Below are 17,943 nucleotides of genomic sequence, written 5' to 3'. Positions count from 1 at the left end.
CTAAAACACTAAATGTACTGGATGGAACAGAAGCGATGCAGCTAACCATTAGCCCCATCTCATGTAAAAAAAAAAAATTGAAACATTAAAAGCATCAGTTCACTAGACCAACGCTAAAAAGACATTTCACTGGGGGAGGAAGAGGAAAAATAAAGGGAATATACTCAGACAAGTGGGTCTCTGACAAACACAGCCACAGCAGAAGGGTGAGAGACAGAGCAGAGCTGGCAAAACATCCACATGGGTTCATGTAGCCAACAGGTTTTCATTAAGTTACCACATATGAGACTTGTCTGATAGCACTAACATGTCTTGGCTCTAAATTTAGCAGAGAAACCCTGTCTCTGTCTGCAGGGATCAGCCAAGACAGAAGAGGCATTCTGTTTTTATGATGATGAGAGAAAAATGATGGTCTGAGAGAGTTTGCCGTCCTCAGCTGTGTTTACAGGGACCTGACAGAGTACATTAGCTACCAAGTGGAAGAACATATGTACTGTATACATCACCTCCACAAACATTCAGTATATAAACCAAACAACCACAAAGCACATATGGATGTTTGCAGTTGGCTCCAAAACTCTGCACACAACATATTTATATATTATCTCTGGACTCTTGTTTATGACTGAGTATTCCATTTATATGATTCATCAAGCAATCGGACGAGAACACACACTTTGAAAACAGTGCTGCAATATTTCTGAAGAGAGAGACGAGTTGGATTTGGTGTGCATGTGATAGGAAGCAGTGCTGAAATGATTAGTTCCTTATCAATTAGTCGATGGACCAAACTAATTAATCAAGCAAAACTACCCAAGGCTCTAGGAAATTATGAGGGGTATTTTTCACTATTTTCCGACTTTCTAGTATAAGAAATGCTTTTTGGTTTTTTTTTAAATACATACAAAAACTAAAACTTCATAACTGTAAAATGTCTGCAGGGTTCACCACCACCACTTGCTCCTATACAAATTGTTTTATTTATTTTATTAAAAAAAACAAAAAAACAAAGACTAAAGTTAATTGTGTTTAATCTCCAGGAAAATCAGAACAAGGACATAATGAGTAATGGATGACTTGTCTAATTGTCTTTATATCCGCTACCATTTTCTTGCTAGAAATGAAAAGGGAAGTAGGATGACTTCCAAAAAATTGTGATTTTGTCAAAATGGTAAATAAAACAGAATGTGATAATTAGCTAATCCTTTGTAACATACAGTATAATCAATTGGAAACTGTACAAAGAAAAGACCATCCTTACTGTTGGCTGTTTCGGTATGTGTAACAGAATACGAGAGAAATGAAAGGACTATTTCAGCTTTTTTTTATACTTCCATAAAGTTGAGATATCCTAATCTTTATGAGTCATAAGTCTGAAAAACCCTGGAGCGTACACATCCCATAATGCCACTCAACAGCATCTTTTTCATGAGACCGGCCCTGCCTCTTTAGCTCTTGAACATCTTTTACGATGCCAAAGCAGCATTCATTGACACGAACAGCAGCATTTTCATGCAGTTCATTCACATATATACTTGCAGAAGTTCACCACAGCAGAAGCTTGCACACACATCAACACAGATGCACCACATGTACACACACCCAGCTGCTGTGGCTCCTGGCATCTCATTCCACCTGCCGCTCTGATATTCGATTCTTCTCAAATAGCTTCAAAGTTTGAAAAATGTCACCATCGCCACATACGTTTTTTGCTTGAAGCTACAGTACACAGTGCATACAGTGAGAGAAATATTCAGAACCATGGTGCTTTACCATCACATCAAACAGAAAACTCTAGATGTCTGCTGCATCATTTTATACACTTTCCACATAATTCGGCATGACATATGTGGTGTCATGGGAACTTGACTTGAGAAACTTGACGAGAATTTCCAATATAAGGCTTATGTGGGTTTGGCTGCATTTGAGTGGTGGATCCAGTGGTGGGTTCAGCGGGTTGAAAAGGTTAAAGAAAGCCCTTCGCCACATGAAAATTCACTATTCACACCCTGACACCCACCAGTGACCCGCTTTCACACCCTGTTTACACGAATACAGAACTCTATGCAACACACACACACACACACACACACACACACACACACACACACACACACACACACACACACACATACACACAAAACTTAAGCTTTGAGAAAAAAAGTATTTAGCTTAATTTTAGGTAATTATCCTGCAGCATGTGTCTTTCCATGTCATCATTTATACCAAGGGAAAATAGGGAAAAAGGGAAAATCTTTTGCAGAACATCAACCAGGTGGTCATATTTTATATTGAAGTGATATTAATGTGTCATAAATACTTAGTAGACACATGCAAGGCAGCTGTCATTATGACTATATGTTGGCAAAATACTGCCACATGCTGGAAACGCCTTCCTTGCAGGGAATAAGATGATTTTTGGGAGCGTCACCAAGTCACAAAAGCCCAAACAAAAAGCTGCATCATTTGTTTGGAACCAGCTTCGGCGGCATGCGCACACACACCCACATGTCTGCACACTTGCCCGCACGCACACAACATGAGGTCTTACCTCAGTTAAACGCCTGAGTCTAGTCTTTTCCCCTGAAGCGCAGCGCTAACAGAGCTGTCTCCTTTGCTGATATCGTCTCTATCAAACCCTCTGTCTGCCTGACAGACAAGACTCTTCCACTCACAATCTATTTTCAGGAAACCTGCAACTCAATCTCAGCAACATTGCTCCCCACAGTGGGGTGGGCAGCCTTGGGGGGGCCCTTTCTTTCTCTTCTGCTGCCCATGGCAATGGAGGCAAGGCGGGGGGATTAAAGTGGCTCAGGACTGGGTCTGGAAATAGAATACATGCGCCCTCCCCTACAACACATACATGTGACCCTTCACAGGGAGGTATGCCAGCTGTGTGTACAGCCTCATCATCTTGGGAAACCCCTTGACAATCCTCTCCTTACACACTGTCTGTGGCTGTTTTTTTTTTTTTTAAAGGAGTAGGAGGCTTGGCTTCAAACTTTTCCAGGCTGAGGGAGGGAAACAAACAAGGGACATTTAACATCAAGAAGTAGAAATGTAGGACATAAGATTCCCCGCAGTACAATGTACAACACGAGCGGCGCCTGAAATGCTCCCGCTGAATAACACTACTTCATGCGCTGCAGGTGTTATGTAACATGTTGTGGAGGACATTGGATTGGTACATCCAGTACAGTGGGGGTCTCTGTCTGCTTGTGGGTGTCAGATTCTGCACTGAATTGATATATGTGATTATATGTCCTGTGCCACCCGCTGGCTTCGGAGTAAGGCTGCAACATTCAGACGTGTAAGGTGATGAATTAAGGGGTGTTAACTCAGAGAGTGACGCAATGTTTTCAGATATCTTGAGTGGCTGCATTGACAAATGGATGCATTCTGGATCTAATAATAAGAGGGAACGATAGATGTGTTTTAATATCCTTGTGTTTTGATAGAAGCGGTGTTTTGGCTTAGTTTTACAAGAACATGCTGTACAATAAGACACAAATTGCAAGCAATGAAAGCTGCAATCTTTCAGGTAAGACACCACTGTTTACTGCTGGAAAATAAAAAACGTATTTCTATGTTTTAAATCTTATTCAAAAATGTGAATCCAAGCTTTCAAACAAGGTATAACCCAGGTAAAAATAAAAAAAAGTTGGGGCACAAAAACAAAAAAAAAGGCACATAAAACAGAATGCATCTTTTTATCAGTTTGAATATAGAATATGTTTTCTTTGCACAGTTTTCAGTTGAATATATGTCAGAAATGCACCATTTTGTGCCTTTTCTGAATCATTTTATGGTGTAAATGATTTTATTTATGCCATTGCCATTAATTAATTTTTGGTAGGTCACAAATCAATATATAAAAATATGTATTCTCCTGTATATACAAGGTACACCTGATCTAATATCCTGTTAGCGCCCTCTGTACCCCACAGGCATGGTCCCAAACAGAAATACAATTTGCCCAAAATCACCAAAAGAAAGTAACTGAGGACTGCGGACTACATCACTCCGGCTGTAATCATACTCTTTTTTAATTGTTTTTCATTATACTGGGAAACTACCTACTACTACTACTACTTTTTCATTTATTTTTATTAACAAAGTCTCAAAAGATGGCTAAAAGTGGCCATTTTGAAAGTTTCGAGTCTTAAAACCCCCCAACATATTCAATTAAGAGAGAAATGCCATAATCACATTTGAAAAATGAAAACCTGCAAATATTTGGTTAAAAAAATTGTAATATGAGTATTGTTTTCTTTTAATTTTATGTCCATCAGCTAGTGCAATTTCAATACCAATACAATCAGTCCAAATATGTTATTGTACCAAAACACAATTGATAAAATAAAGATAAGATAAAATTGAAAAGAAATTAGTGCACCGTGGCTTGTCTTACTCAATCTGAATTCTTTTTAATAGAAAGAACAATGCTGGCAGCAGAGCAGGTCCTTTAAACCATTAGTATGCTATGACAACACACATGGTGGTGAAATAGAAAGAAAGGAGTCGTCCCTCGAGTCGACGGAGGAGAAAAGGAAAGTAGAGCGGAGACGGTGGAGGCCTCTGCTTAAGACGGGCTTAGCTTGATTCAGAGAGTCAGAGCACAGACTTTGCTCATAAAGACACTTCAAAAGGAGACATCAAATCCTAGCGCACCACTCCTCAACGCACAACCCTCATGTGGAACTTCAGTTGCTTTCCAGTTCAAGGGCACCTTTTTTAACACGGAGAAAGTTATCTTCACAGATTTCTTTTTTAAAACGCCCTTACAGAATTCCTTCATAAGGCTTTCCATTATGCAGTGGCACAACACGGCCAGGAATAGAACGCTCTACTTTACTGTTATATATCTCATTCTCCCAAACTGTATCAGTCCCTGAACCGTGATTATTTTTAACTTTAACCCTTTGATGCACAACATATTGACACCCATTTCTAATGCACAACATGGGTCAAAAATGACCTGCATTCATTTCCACATCTTCAACTGTATCAACAGCTAACTAACTAATTACTTGTACCTTTCTGACATGAACTTACTCTCAAGGTAAGCTGAACCTAATACAATTTTATGTAAAGCTATCTTTCACACTTATCAATTATTTTGTTTGAAAAGAAAAACAAAACGTATGTGTTCCGGATGTGTAAATGGAGCTGTGCTGAGCTGTGGATATGTTCGTACTCCCAAACAAAGACATTTTTCCCGCCAAATACTATTATAAATGCATGCGGGTCATTTTTGACCCATTTGCATAAACTTGAAGTAGAAGTACAACAGCTGTGCTTGTTCAAAAAGTAGGAAAGGAAAAGATAAAACAGATAAAAACTAACCTTAGTCTAACTTTTGATATCACTAATAAACCCTCACCCAAAAAAAATCAAATTATAACAAATTAAGATTTTTTATTTTTTAAAATTGTTCTTAAGATCTCAAAGTAGACCAACCTACATTAACAGTCAAATTAACAACACTCACCTCACATTTGTCTCACTTTTGTGATGAAATTATGTAAACCAGCTACCATCACTCATAAGTAACAAAAGTTAAAAATGTTATATAAAAATGTAGCTTATTCTTATGTATATTAAGAATATGTCCAGAAAACAGATTTGTGCTTTAAAAAAAAAAAAAAAAAAAAAAGATACTTACTAAATACATGGAATAATAAATTATATAATATATTTTATTTCAAAGATGTACAATAGAAACACTCATACGCCATACATGAAATAACATTGAAAATTGATACGGGTCATTTTTGACCCATGTTGTGCATTAGAAGATTAGTGAGACAAAAAGGGATTTTATTCAAAAATGAATAAAGGAAAACACAAAATTAGGATGCATGATGATTCAGAAACAAAATAATTGAGGAAAACCCGGAATAATGAATGATGAAATTAATTTCTTGCAAAGATATAGAAAATAAAAACTCAGTCGGGTCACTTTTGACCCATGCTGTGCATCAAAGTGTTAATGCACTTTGGCAAAAAGAATGTCCAAAGCTTGAATGTGGACAGGATACAGGTCTTATGTTGACACCTAACCAGCTGCCTCCTGGCTGGTGTGGACAGGGATCAGGTCATGATGTAACCTCATGATAACCCCGTGTCACCTTTCACCTCTGACACCTTGTGACAATCACTTCCTTCTAAAAACAAACTTATCTCAGCGGTCGTCACAGAGTACGGTTGGAATGAGCAGGAACTTTCTTCTCCTCCCCGTGGTGTGAGTGTGTGAGTCTTATCTGGACACGTATCGACAGAGATGTGGGGCTCAGGTTTCACACAGCGGCTGTGTTAATGGAGCAGCTATTCTGCTGCCCTCGGGGTATATTCACAGTAAGACACCCTTTGGGATCAATTACGGCACTGTTACGAGTTTGAGAGACACCTGTTTGAACACACATAGTTCACAAACAAGAACAAATCGACAGACATTGGTGTGAATGCTTGCAATACACAGAAGAGTTCAGATTTCAGTTCAGTTATTTGTGGATGAACTTGTCTGCCAATAGGTCTGACTGTAAATGTAAACTCACACAGGATGAGGAAACAGGAAGGAAAGACAGATTTTTGTCACTATGACATGTGTTAACATGTGACTTAAATGTGCCCTACGGAGGTTTCTTGTAAACATACAAAAGTTAGGTTACATATGTGTCATTGTGCATGTGTGAAAGATAAACAAAGCAACATAGAAAAACAGCTCCATAGTGGTAAAAAAAAAACTTTAACAATCCACATTTCTATGTACAAATCCATGGACTTACCGTCTAAAATAACAATTTTTAGACCTAATATTTATGAAAACGTTTCAGTTCACTCTCACTACTTTTCTGTTGGTCTTATTAGCACAGACTTTATGAACGATTTGTGTATCTAAATGTAATAAAATGTAATGTGAACTACCTGTTAATGTTCATTGTTATCCTCAAAGTCAGTGTGAATCATGGTGATGTCAATCCTCAAATGTTTGTCGTCACAATTACTCAATCACAATGTTTCTGCAAACATATTTTGATGCATATTTAGATTTTTTCGCACTCAAAAAGCTATATGGAGAGGAAAAAGATTTGACAAAAGTTTTAACTTTAAATTGAGGTGGTTTTTGCCCTTGTTGTAGCACTGACTGGGTTATGTAAACACATTGGCTTAATACGTTGTGATATAGTGAACATTTAATTAACATGACTCCTCTAACAATTAGTAAATTATATTTAATTATAAGCTGCTGTACCAGATATAATTAAAAGAAACTTTCAGGTTGCCAGGTTGTGAGCTTGTACTAATGACTGCAGGCTCAATGACTTATGGTTTGGCTGAAAGTGGAAAAAAAAATCTACAAACCATTGTACAAAACAACAATTTACACTTAAATTGACAGCAAAACAAATATGCAAACATGCCAATTGGATTATACTGCACAAGAGTTTGTTAATGGATGGTTTGATATAGTTGTTGTCCTCATTTACTTTGGTTCATCGTGGATTTAATCGGATTTCGCATTCTATGTTCGCTGTGGAGGCACGCGAGAGAAGTTTTCTTCAAGAATTCAAACAAACGCAGTGTGAGTTATTGCTATACTAATAGTCATTTAAAGGGTGAAGCATTCCTTTCCTCCTGCCTTTTAAATGTTATTACTGAAGAAACTGTTTTCCGTCTTCATGCTGTGCAGCTGTCTTCCAGAATCCTTCTGGTTTTATTCAAAATTGGGAGAGGTTGTAATATTAAAACAAACTTACAGTGGGTCTCACAACCTGGCAATCCAAAATTCATGCAATTTAATGGCTTATTAATGATCTGTAAGTGAACGCATAAATTACTTATCAACCATTAATAAAAAGTGTTTAGCGACTACATATAAATCCTTCCGAGGTCTGTCTTACTGTAAAATGTCTCCATGATTCTTGTCACTCTGCTCTAATAACACTCTTTTCTCTTGTCTCTCCCAGTGGATAGAATTCAGTAGAAGCAGACATTATTGTAGACAGCTCGGAGGTTTCCAACGCTCACCCCATGCTGTGCCACAACAGATAAAATGAATCATCGCAAGCACTGCTGGCGCTTATGTGTGTGCGCGTGTGTAAGTGTGTGTGCTTTGACAGAAACTTTTGTTACAGAGAAAAAAGGATATTAAGACTATCAGTGGCATGAAAGGCAGCGAGCCTTAGAGCAGTGAAGTGGGAATACGCGCAGTGACTTTCAGCTGTTGTCTCACCTCAGCTTGGCTGGATCTGAGTGTGTGTGTTTGTCTAAGTGTTTTTGGCATCTATGGGAGTGTGTGTGCACATAGGGGCTGGGTCCGTGGCATGCATATGTTTATTTTTAATTCTTGTGTCAGGTGTGTGTGTGTCTACGTGCATTTGTTTCTGGATTTCATGTGTGTGTGCATGCGTGTGTAGAACTGTGTCCTTTTGGCTTTGTGTGTGGGTGGATGAGCATGAGGGCTGTTTTTATAGGAAACCCTGTGGGCACTGCTCTGACTTCCACTGACAGCAACTCTTCCAACCCTGGAGTCACTCTCCTCTCACACCAGTCCCTCACATCTCTCTTTACTCCTCACTAAAAAGTCTTCATATTGTTTACATTGTGACAACCAACTCTCTCTTTCCTTTCTTTTCATACCTAACCTGTTTGGATTGGCTTGATGGATTTGCCTGTTCTTGTTCGTTTGGGCTGGTGTTGAAACTGTCAATCAAACTCTTGTGTTGTAAAGTGAATAAAAGAACAAAAAAAGATGCTTTGGTCAGCTTCCAAGCGATGGTTTGTTTGTTGTTGCAGCAAAAACACCAATGTCAGGAATTCACAACAGCATATTTGTATGCTTTTAGCACAAATTCAATAATAAACTACTTTTAAATCTGTCTTCTGGTGGCGAGCTGATCAAATTTAGTGTATATGTGATTTTCCCTGATCAGCTGGAAAGTGTAAAGGTGTGTTGTGCATGTTATCCTGTTCTGTGTAATTTAGCTGTGATATGTAATGACTGAATAAATCTTTCCCTAACTCTACAATATAATTACAGTAAAATACGCCTCCTTTTTGTCTCATTTCTACTTGCTCATAAAAAGAGGCTGAGCTTCAGTCTTAACTAACAATGCTCATAATCAAGTTATTTCTTGATGAGCTCATGAGAACATGAATAAACACATGAGAATCAATAAAATCCTCCCCCTATAGGGTAGAGTGACTCCGCCCTGTGGGTCTTGTAGTGATGATGACACAGGACCACTGTCGCCAAACTGTCCAGTCAACAAGTTAACTGTCAGTCTGTATAACTTGATGTTAAGAGCTTCTTCTTTGTTTGGAAAAAGACAGTTGAAACATGAACTGGATGAGAATTAAAAGAGATTCAATGTATCATTTTGTGACTTGAGCCTTGTGGTTACAGTGCAAACCCCGTTACCACAATGTCCCAGTTTCAACTCCAGCTTTGGACGTTTGCTACATTTTTACCCCTCTCTCTGCACGATAAAAGTGCAAAATCATTATGAAAATAATCATTTTGGCAACATATATGATCAATGACTACTAGACCTTAAATCAAGAACATTCACTCTAGTTGAGGAAAAAGCAAAAGTGAGTCAAGCACTTGAGAAAATAACAGGATTTAGCCATTTTTTAAAAACATGCTCAGAGTGGAATATCTTACATATACCACAGCCATGTGATAATCATTATACAGTTATTCCAATACATTATTCAAATTTAAATATTAACCTTTGTTTATGTACTGTTTTTGTCAACTTTAGAATAATTATTGCCACTCTAACAAGTAAGGAAGCTGTTGCGTTGGCTGATGGGTGAAAATGTACAGAAATGCATATTCATATTGAAGCCATGCAGATTCTACATTAGAACTGTGCTGTTATCTTAAATTATGCACATCACAGCATTGAGAGAAAAGTTTAATAAATTACATATCAGACATTGTGAATGACTGTACTTTCTTTCTGTCAACTGTGCACATAAATAGGATACAAACCATCCTTAAACTTTTTTTCCCCAAATGTATCATGTCTGCATCTGTCAGCAGCTTGCATTCAAATAGTTAGTGTGCCATCAAAATGGGTTGAAATTTTTTTTTTTATCTACTGTGAAAAAAATACTGCCATGTGGAAAAACCAGGTTCATAACACAATTTAAAAAATATGTAATCTGTCTGTGGATGTGATCATGCTCACGTAATCCACCTGTCTGTCATTCTGTGATTAATTAAAGTGTTTCCATTGTCCATTAGTAAGACTTTCAGCAATTAACTGACCATCAATTTCCTTTGTCGAAAAAGCGATTAATATTTCCATTTTCCAACTGTAAATCAACCAGTGAGTATTCCACTAGTGTTTCCACTGTCCACTGGTGTGTCCTCTAGCAAGTCATTGAGCCGAGTTTTGACTGTACAACATATCACTTAGTGAAGTATTTTCAGTGTCAAAACGAGAGCCATCCAGTGATTAATTCTCTAGTGTGTCCATTATCATCAAGTCATTCATCATACTAGCGTTATCTAGTCTGCTACGTGAAACTTAACTAAGTGGTATTTCTTGTGTGGAATAGCATGCAGTCCAGCAGTTATTTAAATTTAGATGGATTACATCCTGCAAGTTATTATGGAGAACACTTTCCATTGTTCACCATCCAGAGGAAAATGGGATGATAAATCTATATGGCATGTTGTCCAGCTTTTAATGGACTGTTTTTACTTCTTCACTTGTGAGTCACACAGGCTTGATTCACAACAATTCCTCTGCCTTCTAACAACTAAACTGGTAGTTTATTGATCAATATTTCAGTAGCAATCAGTGCCATCCGCTGAGAAATTGACACTCAGCACAGCATGTCAGAGCAGGAGGCAGGGCAACAAAGCCGATGTAGTCAGTTTAATTGATTATAGTGGATATGTAGTGTTGTAGCAGCCATTCTTTGAGTGGTCCGCATATGATGTCTTTTATATAGTCCGCCTGTCGAGACTGCCAATCGAATCGCCTAGCAGCAATCTCAACGATAATATGAAAATAGAGGCAATTGCCCAGCCCTATTTTAATTCATGTAAATGACATATACAACATTTCAAAAATTCTGTTGGCCCATATTACCTCTTACAGAGCTTATGATATACATTTTATTGAGAGCTGCCTATAACAACCTTCTGTGCACAGCTCCAGGTCATACAGGTGTGTAGAAAGTAGAATTAGTCATATAGATAGAGTCATTAGACATGCCACAGAGTACATGTCTGTCCACAGACAGTGTTGAGTTGCAGTAAGATCACACCACCAGATGCAATTAAAAGCCCTATAGGGATTATCTGGAGCTTCAAAATAACTATGTGCCCCTAAGGAATTTAAAACCGCAACGTCTAGAGTCGGCATTAGGAGGCTGCTCTCTGAAATTTAAACCTAATGTTACTGTTTCTACCCCTTATAGCTGCCACTGTCTAAATGGCTCCTCTACTGTGTGGTCCCACACAAGTCAGAACACAGAGAAGGGCCCCAACACTATCACGCTACATAGCGTCAGGTCTCAAATGATGGCCCACGGTCTCGAAGAACAAATAATGGCAGTAGCAAAGACATACCATCGGAAAGTACCTGTGCTATGACAGTTACATGGTAAATCCTTTACAATTTGGCAGAGGTGGGACCAAGTCATTGTTTTGCAAGTAACAAGTCTTTGCCCCCAAGTCAAGATTGACGTGGCCGAAGTCAAGTCCCAGAAAACCAAATATAATACCACTTAGCAAAGGAGATATGTAGTATAATTATAAAAAATAATGCTTTTTAAATTTGTTAAAACAAATGCAACTGAACCTTATCGTAAAAAAAATGTGCCGACATTGCATGTTCACAGCATACAACATGCCTTGGGGGAAGTATTAACCACTTTCAAGTCAAAAGCTCAAATCTAAGTGAAGTGACAAGTCATTTGTGTTAAAGTGTAGAAGTTGCAAGTCTTTTATTACTTGACTTGGACTCGAGTGAGTCTCAAGTTTAGACTTTGTGGTTAAAAATGTTAAGCAAATGTTTCAAAATAAAAGCTTTCCAGGAAAGGAAATTAAATCTCTGAACCACTGGAACAGTTTTGAATATGAAACATGTTGAAATGTAACCAATTAAAGAGAATAGTTGTGTTTTCTTTCCAATAAACTAAGAACTAAGGAGTTGTGTACTAAATTTCTAGTGAAAAATAACTAAATAAATTCAACATTAGTTACACTTCCTTGATCTACCATTGCTGGGAATAAAAGTGGTCTCTAAAACTGCTTGTAATTGCTACCTGGAGACAGCTTTGGCTAAAAAAATTCTTCCCCCCCATCCATCCATTTGAGAGTTGATTGACGTTAGAGTGCCTTAACTGTTCTCCAGGGACCCTACACACAGCCCCTTTGTACCGCCATTAGAGCCATGCAACCATGATGTCATGCAGAGTGACTACAGCGAGGTCCATCAAAGACCAGAGCAGCGGAATGGACCTTTATTACTCCCACACAGGAAGGCACTGAGGTCCACTACACTCCCACTCTCTCCCTTTTTTTTCTCCTTTCTCTTGAGTGTGTTGTGCTTCAGTTTCCTAGCGACCCTCGCCTAAATGCAACGTACCCAAAACCGGTGCATGACATCACCAGCGCCGCTCATTTATAACTTATTAAGCCTGTGTTCCATTTCTTGTAAAACATTTACACCTTTTTCACATTAGTGTTTCCTCTGTGTTCGACTCCAGAAACATTGAAGCTTTATATGTATTTCTAAGGCGCATTGAGAGACACTGGACGCCTGTTGTTGGTTTAGGATTCTCAGGAAGATTTCTGTGGGAGAGGAGAGAAGCCAGAGGGGGACAGACTGAGGTTGTCGGCAGTGGTTCGATGATGAAGAACCAGTTCTTTCCCAGAGAAAATCAGCCAGACAACTCTCTCCATTGTCATTCAAAGTGTAAAATGTGTTCCAATCTTGAGTATAATCACTTCCAGGTGCTCAGAAAGTCGAGGCGTCTGTGATCTAGAGACAGTCTGTATCATCAGTGACTTCAAGCCCAAAGAAACCACCACTGATGGGTCTGATCGCATTGGTCATGCCTATAATCTGCACCGCCCCCTGACCAGATACCCGGGCAGATGTTTTGCCATCTCTTCCCTCAGAAGAAAAGATATGACAATCTTAATAAAGGCAAAACCACCAAACGAAAGGTTTGCACTTTGCATTGCATGCAAACTATTTGAGGCGAAATATTTGCATGTGGCCCTCCTTAGAACAATGCAGATGCTTTTATGATCTCTAACAATAGCCAGGATGCATCAAATAGACGTGACAAACTCAGAAGTATGCAACCGCAGTATGTCAGTGTGTCTGGATGTTCGGGACAGAGCTCGAAGGGAAAGTACTGTTGTTTGAGATGGAAGAATTGGCTGATGATAAAGGTCTCTCTTCCTCTTTACATGTGGTTTAGCTGTCAGGGGATGTAAGCTTCCAGTAAGAATGGGAGTTTTGTTCATCCCATCCTCTGCTTTCATCATGTTGTCATTTACGTCTTTGATGTAGGGGATGGTTAAAGCTCATTGTTTTTGGTTTATACCGATTTTCATTGGAAATCCCACAGGTTTTAATAGGAATCAGAGTGGATGAAGACTTCCACCTGGATTTTATATTTCCATGCATCCAAGATCTGAGTTTCCTGCAAAGGGAAGACTCTGATCACTGCAGTTTATGGGAAGCAAAGTCTTCTTGTGATGAAGACAGCTAAGACAGACAGTAAAGCCACTTTCACACATGCTGCTACCCTGAACTTATCTAGACATTATCCGGAGGAGCTGTATGTGAGAACATAAATGTCTAAATCAGTTGAATCGGACATTACGGGTTTCACCTTGTCAGCTCCAGAGTAGGAAGTCTGTGCAATGGCTGAGTGAGCAAATGTGTGAATAGCGCAGGTCGTTGTCAGAAGAACTCACAGCGAGTGAGTGGATGTGTTGATGATGTTTCTGTCATGCGAGTGACATTTTTTTTTCCTTCTCCTCAGGGGCTAAAATGCAGTCAGACAAGATAAGTTTTCAGGCTACGACAGATGATGTCGAGGGTTTCTGCGATCCTGGTGTCAGTAGGGAGCTGGTTCCATCATTGTGGAGCCAGGACAGATCAGAGTATGGATTTCGTCAAACAAATTAAAGGAATGGCAAGAGACGTGGTTGCTTAGGACAGAATTACAAGTCGCCTACATGTCTGAGGGGTTTTTGCATCATGTCCTGCCTCCTGCATGTTCCACCCAGGTCCCAACACCAGTCTAAACTAAATAGCGTATCTCCAGTAAGGGAGAACAAATCTGATCAGGACAGTCTTCTGTTGCGTGCTACATGTGTGAAAGGGCAACAAGTAAGTTAAATAGAAAAAACAGGTAGGTAAATATATAATGTAAGCAATGCAAATTGTATTTTTTTCAATCAAATTAACTCTATGGAGTCTGGGGCTATTTTGACCATTTTGAATCCTTTTCATCCTGCCTGAATACACCACTTAAACAAAATGTTTAAATGCCATGTTGGTCTATTTTTTTTCAGCACAACCTCACCTATGTGACCTAATAACTACTTACTGACTTACTGGATCAATAGTTTGAACCCAAAAGAAACAAAGAAAAAACAACATAAAATGTGATTTTGAATCAGCTTGTTTTTGTTTTTTTTTTACTTCCGAAACACTATCATGTTCAATGAAGAATTTTAAATGTTGCAAATGTGAACAAAGGTTGCAAATATAACATATAAGAGGGATACATCCAGTTCTATATTTTTAGACAAAATATATTTGAGCTTGTCTCCAGTTTTACTTGGTATATCATCATCAAACTGAAACTGGCCTCATGGAGTTTACAGCCAGAACTTTAGAGGTAAATTTACAGTAGGGCTCCACGCTGCTTTGTTTTTACGTCTGGATGTTGTGAAGAAGTTATACTTTGGCGCTTTTGGTGACTCCAGAGGGTTAACAGGATTAATCTATTACTTTTTTAATCAGATATAATTATTTTATGACATACTGTGCATATAAGATCTTTCGGAAGAATACAAATTCTAATATGAGCAAAATCTATGTGGTGACAGGTAAGTCAGTTTACAGTGAGTGTGTGTGCCCATGCTGATGTGGTAAGGTGTGTGTGTGTGTGTGGTTAGTGTAGGCAGGGGTCTAGTACTGGCCCCTGGGTGGTTAAGTAGGGAGTAGGCTGAGCAGTGACCCCATTCCAGTCAACTGCTCATGAAAACAGCAAGTCAGCCGAGTGTTAAGAGCAAGTGGCATACGCCGTCTGACTCAAATCACGTCTCATCACAAGTGCCGCGCCTCACGACCACAGGGCCCTGACACCATCTTTAACCTCTGAGCCGCGCTACTTACATCTAACTGCCGCTCTCCACCCTCAATGAGCAACAGTCAGCCGCCTCTGTGGTCTCATTTATGCATATGTTTAACGGTTAATGGCTTAAATCCTCAAACATGAGTACCTGTCAGTTTTAGGGCTGGGTACCAGTTGTAATGTTTCAACACTGGCACTCACACAACTCTTGAGTTTTGTTGGAATAATCCAATCAGAATTTTTTTTTTTTAGTTAAAAGCAGCAGTCTTTAGTTAAAAAGCATTCCCATCAATCATTTTTTTTTATAACTTTATTTTAAATTCCCCTTTTCAGCCTTTATAAACAGTTTAGAAAAAAATAATGGGTGGTTAATAACATATTATAAAATAGTTGTACGCAGGTACAGTATGGGCTTTAATCTATTTGTCAACAAATACAACTGTGGACATCAGATAATGAATGATAATATAGGAAAAGATAATTTATCACAATATAATACCATAATAATAATAATAATAATAATAATATTGTGTAAGTCTGCACAGGAGAATGTTATAATTGATGATGAATACTGTACATGAATAAACACTTAAAATATCTCCTTACAAGTACATTTAAGTGTGTTACAAACTGATTACTGCTATTTACTGCATAAATGTTAAATAGGGGGACTTTAAAAATAAAATGGTATGAATCAAATTAAATCAGAGGAAGTATTCCATTGCATCAGTTTTTATTTTTTGTTTGAACATAAGCAGCACAGTCTGCAAAAGTTTAGAGGTTTATGGTCAAAGTGGAATCAAGATATGTAAGGTGAGAGTAACGGTTAGTGTGAGGGATGCTGCTTTAGCACTCAGTGGCATCTTGGAACAGGTGGGAAGCCTTAAAGAGAAAGGAGGTGGTCATTTCCTGACTATAACCCCTTGACGATAAAAAAGGGTGTGTACAAATCTGATGTTGTTATTTCTCAAAGGGGAGGCATTGTTTCTGTGTCGATGGTGAATACAGCTGTCATATCGAAACTAGTAGCGTTTTCTATAACTCTCCCTACTTTCAGTTCATAGACTGCCATTATCCAACACATCGCAAAGCAAAGAATACAATGTGAACTGCACAAATTGCAATAGACCCCAAAAAAAAATAGTGGTGGTAATGGTAATTTTTTGCTGCCATTCACTCCTATACCAGCTGTTTCAGCAGGTCCAAAACAATGTAGGACTGTTAAAAACTGGAAACCAGACATGACCTATAACACAAGTCAAATACCTGCTGTAATTACTGTACATACAGTATTAAACTGTCACCAGTCAGAAGCAGCTGTTACCTGCAGCTGTAAAAATGGCAGGATTGGAAAAGTGGCAGTAAGGATAAGTTCTATAAAAAAAGCATTATACTTTTCATGATACCCATAATTTGTATGTATTAACATGGTAAATGTGCACACTTAAAAAGTTATAGGCTCACTAAAGCTCCTGTTATAGATTCATTCCAATGAGACAGACTGAGGCAGACAATCAACTGTAACGTTTGCTACCTAAACATCCAACCTGCATACCAAGTATGCCGCTCCGGGACAGAAACAGCAGCACGGATGAAAGTGTTGGAATTAAAAAGTGGAGAAGAATCAGAAGGAGGTTGGTGGGGAGGGGGAAGGGAGGCTTTCTAGCAATGAAAGATTCTGGCCGCTTTCTGAAAGTGCCCCTAATCCACCCTTAACTCCATTACATGTGGGACACTTGGGCGATAAGCCCAACAATAGCAGAGAGAGCCCATCCCAAATAGCATCACATTGCCGACACACTTAAACACAATTATTCACAAACACAAAAAAGGGCAGCCACTGCATTTTGGGGGGGAAACAATTTCAATTTTAGATATGGCTCCAGACGGAAACTGGGCCACTGCAGGCTTTGATGTCTTAATTGTGTGTGTGTTTTTTTTTAAACCAAAGAAACTGAGGCTTACTGATGGAACAAAAAAAAAAATGACGAAGACAGAGAGGAGGAGACAGGAAATGGAGATGGTGTGAAAGAGACAAGGAATAAGAAAACAAGAAATGGGGAAAAAAAGAGAAAAGAGGACAGCCAGAGAGAAGAAGAAAGAAGAGCTAAATATGGCGGGAGAGAGTGACAAATCGGCCTCAGATATGGAAGAAAGAGTGACAGAGCAAAGTACTGTGGAATCCCGGCTGAATAGGCCTTGATTAACTGTGGCACAGGGTCAAAGCCGGGCCTCTGTCTGCTGGGGCCTGGCTTAGGAAAATTATGTGTGTGCAACTGTAAGTGACTGTAATTTGCACTTCTAAGACATGTGAGTACAGTTTGTAAGACATCATACTCAACCATTTTTCTGGTTGGTTTATAGGGCAGCTGAATTTGGGTTAGAATACACAGCTCATGAAACCATGGCAGAGGCAGCTGAACATGAAGATTTCTGGTTTCAGAATGCAGCTTGGCCCTAAACACACTATAATTTGTCACACTTTTGACCTATTTTAGTTTTTATTTAAGGGAGAAATTGATGCTGCTGTCATGTCTGTCCAATTAATATGTTGCTACAGCTAATAGATGGTTAGCTTAGCTTAGAGTG

General features: G+C 38.8%; 1 protein-coding gene across 2 annotated transcripts in view; it reads right to left on the bottom strand.

The window, feature by feature from the left end:
- rxraa (retinoid X receptor, alpha a) overlaps positions 1–17,943 on the bottom strand; it is a 121,627-nt gene that overhangs the window by 27,767 nt on the left and 75,917 nt on the right. The window lies entirely within an intron of this gene.

Source organism: Centropristis striata, chromosome 19 (assembly GCF_030273125.1).
Source record: "Centropristis striata isolate RG_2023a ecotype Rhode Island chromosome 19, C.striata_1.0, whole genome shotgun sequence".
Classification (NCBI taxonomy): domain Eukaryota; kingdom Metazoa; phylum Chordata; class Actinopteri; order Perciformes; family Serranidae; genus Centropristis; species Centropristis striata.
The sequence above is the reverse complement of the archived record's forward strand: the minus strand, read 5'-3'. Positions and strand labels throughout refer to the sequence as shown.